At 36.4% G+C, this 7,205-nt stretch overlaps 1 non-coding gene across 1 annotated transcript; it reads left to right on the top strand.

Moving 5' to 3' along the window:
* The first annotated feature begins 4,519 nt into the window (after positions 1-4,519).
* On the top strand, positions 4,520-4,573 carry LOC116890458. The gene has a single exon (XR_004386650.1). It is a non-coding gene; the product is annotated as a small nucleolar RNA SNORD56 (small nucleolar RNA).
* The last annotated feature ends 2,632 nt before the right edge of the window (positions 4,574-7,205 follow it).

Raw genomic sequence — 7,205 nt, 5'->3', positions numbered from 1 at the left:
ACCTGCTCTTGATTTAACTTTGGTGTGTGGTATCTGTCTAGAAAACCACCCATTTCATCTAGATTTTTCAGTTTTGTTGAGTATAGGCTTTTGTAGTAGGCTCTGATGATTTTTTGAGTTTCCTCCATTTCTGATGTTTTATCTCTCCCTTTTCATTTCTGAATTTGTTGATTTGGATACTGCTTCTGCGCCCTTTAGTTAGTTTGCCTAGGAGTTTATTTATCTTGTTGGTTCTCTCAAAGAACCAGATTTTGGTTTTGCTAGTTCTTTGTATTGCTCTCTTTGCTTCTATTTGATTGATTTCAGCCCTGAGTTTGAACATTTCCTGCCTTCTACTTCTCTTGGGTGTGTTTGCTTCTTCTTGTTCTAGAGCTCTCAGGTGTGCTGTTAAGTTGCTAGTGGAAGATCTCTCCAGTCACTTTACCAGTGCACTTAGTGCTACTTGTTTTCCTCTTCGCACTGCTTTCATTGTGTCCCATAAGTTGAGGTATCTTGTGTCAACATTTTCATTGAATTCCAGGAAATCTTTAATTTCTTTCTTTATTTCTTCCCTGACCAAGTTACCAGTGAGTACAGTGTTTTCCAGAGTCCACATGTATGGGAGGGCCCAGGGAGTTTAGAGGTCTGGTGGGGTGGAAATGGGGGAGGGAAGGTGGGACATCATGTGGAGACAGGGGATAGAGAGGAGGTACAAGATAGAGAACCTTTGGAGTGTGGACCAGGAGGGGGATAAAATCTGGAGTGTAAAAAAAAAAATTAAATAAAAAGTAAAATTGAAATTCAGGTCAGGATCATACAAGTTATTAATTTATCAAACAAAAATAAACTCTTAAAATGTGTTACTAAAATGCTAGGGTTTTTTTGTTGTTTGTTTTTTTGTTGTTTTCTGTCTTAGGATTTCTAATCAGGGACATTCTCCTTCCACGTTTTCTTAAATTGGCATGGATGACTTACTACAGAATAGATTGCCTTTTGTCTCTTGTGTTGAAACAATCCTGACAATTCCCTTTTATTTGTCACTAAATTGATTGCCTTTAATTAACCTGCTGACTTATCAGAAAGAGGTGTGACAATTGCTCCCTGCTTGTCTCTGCTGCTGTCAGTCTATTGAGCAGAGTCCACTCTACTTTGCTTGGCAAAGCAAACTAAAAATGCCCATCACTAGAACTCCTTCCTGACTAGCCCAGCAGAATAGCTGACAGTTTACTCCCTCCCAAAGATCTCCTCTCTCCTTCAAGATTCACTACATTAGAGGAAAATGAAATTTCTCTCTATAATTATTTAAAAATTAAAATGAGGTTCTGTGTTCATTGTCAATAAATTAGTACTCCTTTGCATATTCATGTCTGCTGCTTGTTGAGATTGTTACTTCTCATTTCTGAGGGGAAAATGTAGAGAGGAAAAGAAAGCATTTGTATTCAAGAATGGGAAACAACCCTGGGTCAAGTGTCCTTTCATCATACTATGAGCCATGGTGATTTTTATTTAGAGACTTGAGTGTATATATTGTTTTTCTGAGTCCTGGGGAACATTTGATAAATTTCATTTAACAACAATAACAAAAAAATAAAACCTGAAAATCTTATTTTTTTTCTTTGAATTTTTTGCCAGTAGGACTGTTATCATTTACCATATAAAGGTACTTAAAAATCAATCTACTTAACTTGAAAGATAATGAATACAACTCCCATTTAACTTCTGCTTTCAAGGAGATGAGACATTTTTCTTTATTATTCTTTACAAGTACAATTTAAAACTCTAGGTATCATATTGAAACTAAATACATAAGAGGGCTCTTAAAAAGTAAAAGAAAACACACTGTCTAAGTTCTTGAAGACTCAAGGAAGAAGGTAGTGATATATTCTTTCATCTAAATATATGACAGACTTGGAGCCAAATAAAATGAGAGACACAGGAAACATAATATAAGACAAAAACTGAACAAAGGAACCCTCATAACCTTAAATGTATACTCCACAAGAAAACAAACATAAACAGAAGAATGGCTCATCTCCTCTCTCATTCCAAGTAAGTTCAAGCAGAAAGGAGAGAGTATGAACATGAAATCAGTTATTTATTTATAGTTATTTAACTATATATCCAATTACTTAAGGATTGAAGATTTCCTGATATCATAAGTCTTTGCTAGTTTTAACCATTAAGTGAATTTACGGCCAAATCTTTTGGTGTGATGTGCCTATTGCCAACTGAACCAAATACTATTGCATACAAAGTGAACATTCAATAATAAATAAGGCAAAACACTTTCCCACAAAACCAGTCAACATCAGCGAAACATTTCTAAAAAGAATAGGGCACCATAAAAGTCATAGAACAGGGAAAAATCAGACTGGTACTGTTAATCTTCTTAGCTTTCATAGACTCTGAAAATGATATGCACCCTACTGGATCCAGAATAGCAAAAGTAATTTTCATTCATAAACAATTGTGAACCCTGCAAGCGACAATAGTAACTGTCCTTTCAGGACATGGTTCTAGTGCAATAGTGGCACACATGTTACAAGGATAAGGAACTATTTTCTCATTAGATGTAAGATCTACACATGATGAGACTCATGCTGGATACCATAGTCAGGCTGAGAACTATGGCTAGACAGATCATGGACACCAAGCGATTACCAACTACTGTTTGCTAAATGGACATAGTATTAAAATGGCAAACAATGCTTTATGGTTACACCTATAAATTCCTCAACCATCATCTGACTATAGGATTATCAAATCTAAATTGAGCAAGCATCATATGACTCTTCCTTCTAAGGCTCGGAAATGATCACAGAAGACGGAATGGGAGGTGAATAAAATCCAGAAGCTATGGATGCCTGCAAGAAAACAGTGCCTTTGGGACACACCAGGATAGCTACATATTCATATGTGACAAAACCCATGGAAATGCAAGTTAGACCAAATCTCAGTATGGAGAGGATAGTTGGGCTTGTAATCCTACCCTAGCTGTGAAGTTATTTGCAGGTTTTTGATGCTGGAATCAAAATGTGGTTTTCTGTAAGAGCGTACCCCAGGTATTTATAACCTGCTCTGTTCCATGAATACACATCCAAAAATATTTAAGCAGGAAAAACAATGGTTTTAATGAATTAAGAAAATACACAATATTGGTTTGGTAGGTGTTTCTCTCTGAAGTTAAAATGTTACATCCTAGTGGTAAGCTTCTTAAGAAATGAGTTATAAAAGGGAGAGTGAAACAATGATATATTTTATAATGGGATTTTATAAGGAGATGAAACAACAGATTGTTCTAGAGGCAGGTGAATCATTCCATACTTGCAGAGAAGCTCCATTCCAATAGGAAGTAAATAACTCAAAATGGCTTCCATAAGGTCCATGCAGTGATCAGATACTCTAGAACTTTCTGTCCTCAATAGTGTTTAAGCAGGAAAGTCTTTCTAATTCAAGCCAAGTTGAAAACAGAATCTCAGAAAAGAACAGTCCTTTGGAAGAGGTAGAGATCAGCCAAACAGGCTGAAAGAAACAGACATAATGGGCACCTAGGAAAAGTACAAACCAGCTAAGCTGCCTAGAAAAGACTTGGAACAACTGAGTAACTACAAAAGAACACTACCCTGCTGAGTAGTATGTTATGCTGTGTGATTCAGGTTTCTAATCATCATCATCAATCATCAATCATCATCATCATCATCATCATCATCATTATTATTACTTAATCTTTTTCATAGTCCAGTCATTATCCCCATCCTGGTCCACCCTCTGACTGTTCCTCATCCCATACCTCCTCCCCTGTCACCAAGCAGATGCCATACTCTCCCACCCCCTACCCGACTCTGGGGCCTTAAGTCTCTCAAAGGTTAGGTGCTTCTTCTCTTAGTGAGGCTAGACCAGATAGTCCTCTGCTGTATATGTGTCAGGAGCCTCATATCAGCTGGTATATGCTGCCCGGTTGGTGGCTCAGTGTCTGAGAGATCTTGGGGGTCCAGGTTATTTGGGACTGCTGCTCTTCCTATGGGGTAGCACTCTAAAAAAATAAGTTTCTAGATTTTGTGAATGGTCACAGGTATACTAGAATGATCGATGGTGATGCTGCTGTCTTTGAGTCACATCTGTTCCTGTGATCCCTTGCCCTTATCCTGGTAACCATCCCAACAAAACTGGCTGACCAAGTCGGAAGATAATGTCATCTGCACTTGGTTCTAGCACCAGTTTTCAGTCTGGGATGAGATCTTTGATCAGATCTCTCCAGGTCTGTAGTCTCACATTAGGAAAGTGAAAGTAAGTCTGAGACAGAGTGAGGCAAGTGAGGTAAGTAAAAAACAAACATGTAATGAGGTCTCTATAAACTAATAAAAAGTTATACTAACAAAGTACAAAAAAAGACAGTAGACATCCAGTACCCTCAACATTAAAACAAAAGTTCCATAACTTAGAGGGAAGAGGACCAAATAAAGAAATAAAAGAATAGCAGTGTTAAGAAAGAAGAGCAGAAGATAAAATAGGAAGAGAAGAGATAGGTAGAAAATATTAGTTAAAAGAATGTCAGCCTTCACCTAGTGAGTGTTAATACATTGGGTCTGAGTGAAAAAGAAAAAAGAAAAAAGAATGCCCACCAACCAGAACTCCCAGGGACTAAACCACTACCCAAAGACTCTGTATGGACAGACCCATGGATCCAGCTGTATATGTAGCAGAGGATGGCTTTGTTGGGCACCAATGGAAGGAGAAGTCCTTGGTCCTGCCAAGGCTGGACCCCAGGTGTAGGGAAATGTAATGGGTGTGGATGGGGAACATCCTTATAGAAGAAGAGGAGGATGGGATAGAGGGCTTATGTCTGGGAAAACATTAAAGGGAATAACATTTGAAATGTAAATAAAAATAAAATAAGAGAGAAAAATAAAGCTAATTGCTTTTCTACTTCTAAACAAACAAACAAATAAACAAACAAAAATATCCACTTCCAGGTGACTTGCACCTTCTACTGGCCTAGGAAATGGAATCGACCCAGAGAACACACATGACAGCATTAATTGACTATTTTAGTGTTCCATGAAGCACACATTTCATATTGTTTAACATACTTGATTGTTTTGTTGCTCATCAAAATGAAGTTTTGTGTATATGGAGAATTTTATAATATATCATTTTGGGGAATTAATGTAAAGAGAAAATTGGTCATCCTTTTTATTTCCTTATGTATCTGTGTTAGCAGTATGAACCCAAAGATTTCTATTATCTTCTTTTGGTATAATTCATGATTGCATGTATGTCTATTTAAGTTAAAATGTCGCACTAGGATTTTTCTAGATGACTTCTCTGTCTTTACTGCATTGTCTTATTTTTTGAGCATATCCAAATTTACCAGCCCAAACTTTATGTCTCTTTCCTTTCATTTTCCTGTCCATACCAGGTAAAAACCATTTATCTCTGTAGATCAAAGGTATTGGAACACTGGAATTTTTATCTAGATATTCATAATGCTATTAAATTGACTAAAACCTTTCAAGTGGGAAAATTCAAAACAAAATACTTCATTTTTTTCAACATATCCAGTTTCTTTTCGGCTTTAGAAGTCTTGGAGCCCACATTAATAGCTTTAATTATTTGCATAAATCTCAAGTAGAGAAAAACATTGGCCAAATTTTAACAGGCTGATTGATTTAAAACATTTAGTAAATGATACGAAATAAATTACAACAGACACAGCCCAGTATCATTTATGTGGTTTTAGCTAAAATACTGTGTTAAAATATCAAAACTATGGAAAGAAAAAGAGATGAAAGGGACTGTCAGAGGCAAAGAGAAGAGAGAAGGCAGAAAACTGTCGCTCTGATGGCCTTGAGCAGACTGTGGAAGGTATGAAAACTTAAGAAATATTGTAGCTTAGGAACAAGGAACCTGTCGTGAGAAGAAAGCTCTAAAACTACAGAGAATCAAGAAGAGTAGAAACTGCCAGAGAATTTTGAAAACCCCTTATAGTCCCTAATTTGTATTAAATGTTCAATGACACCCTTCTGGGATGGATATACTAGCCATCCACCTCTCTTTCTTTGTCAAACTATTTTCTCCAAGACTCTGATCATTAAGCTTTGTGTGTGTGTGTGTGTGTGTGTGTGTGTGTGTGTGTGTGTGTGTGTGTGCATGTATGTGTGTTTGTGTGTGAGTGTGTGTCTGCACTCCATCACTGAAGTACTTATTGAACATCATTACATTACAGCTGTGGGGTACCTCTAGTGTACCTCTAGGTACTTGTTTTGAATTTTCTGTCATTTATTCAGTACCAAATGTTGTAAGACATACGGATATGTTGAAATTAATAATCATTTTGATTAGAATATACATTGTGTGCTCATTAAGAGAGTAACAGCAATCACTTTGAATTTGGAAGTTTGTTTATTAAAAAACACAGGGTATTTATAATTACAATAAAACATTTATTAGGAAGATACCATTGAATAAAATTATCCATCAATTTGTTTTTATTTTTATCTTTGTTAAGTAATACATTCTTAAGACCTTTTAAAAAATGCTTTAGAGAATGCCAAAACACTTTGAAAATAACTTCACTTTCTGAAGTACAGATTGTCATGTGTATATTCCTTTCACAGTCAATCTTCCACCTACTGTGTGCATAACTAGGTGCATTTACTGTGTCTAATTTTTTCATCCACTTAGGATAGAAACATAATAACAGTCCAAGGACAGCACTTCAAACTCAGGTTCTTGATCTATATGTGATAACTTTGAGATTAAATTTTGGCACATGTAGCTTATCTGTATCACAGTTTCCCAATGGGCTCTGCTGTCCCATGGTTTTGTACCCAGTGTTGACAGGCAAGTTTCACACTTTTACAAAAACTTGTTTGCCATGTCTTATGTGACAGGTTGTAGTTGACACAGGCCACAGCTTTATCAAATCCTTTTGTGACTGTTAGTGCTAGTTCTTTGCTAATCAACAGAGCCTAGGAAGGAGATGCAAAAATAGTAACTCTGTGTCAGGTACAAGGATACTTTGTACCTAGAAAACTCTACAAAATTAGTTACTGGGTGTAATCACACAAATATGTTATTTATACAGTAGCACTTGGACTTATTCTATCATTAAAAGAAACACCACAGTTTTTGGTGTAAGGAATGCAGCTCAAGGTAGAATTCTTGCAGAGTAGGTGAAAGGCCTTGGGTTTAATTAGCAGTACCAGAAAAACTTTTATTTTGAT

Source organism: Rattus rattus, chromosome 1 (genome assembly GCF_011064425.1).
Source record: "Rattus rattus isolate New Zealand chromosome 1, Rrattus_CSIRO_v1, whole genome shotgun sequence".
In the NCBI taxonomy this organism is placed as follows: domain Eukaryota; kingdom Metazoa; phylum Chordata; class Mammalia; order Rodentia; family Muridae; genus Rattus; species Rattus rattus.
Note: the sequence above shows the minus strand (reverse complement) of the source record. Positions and strands in the feature narration are given on the sequence as shown.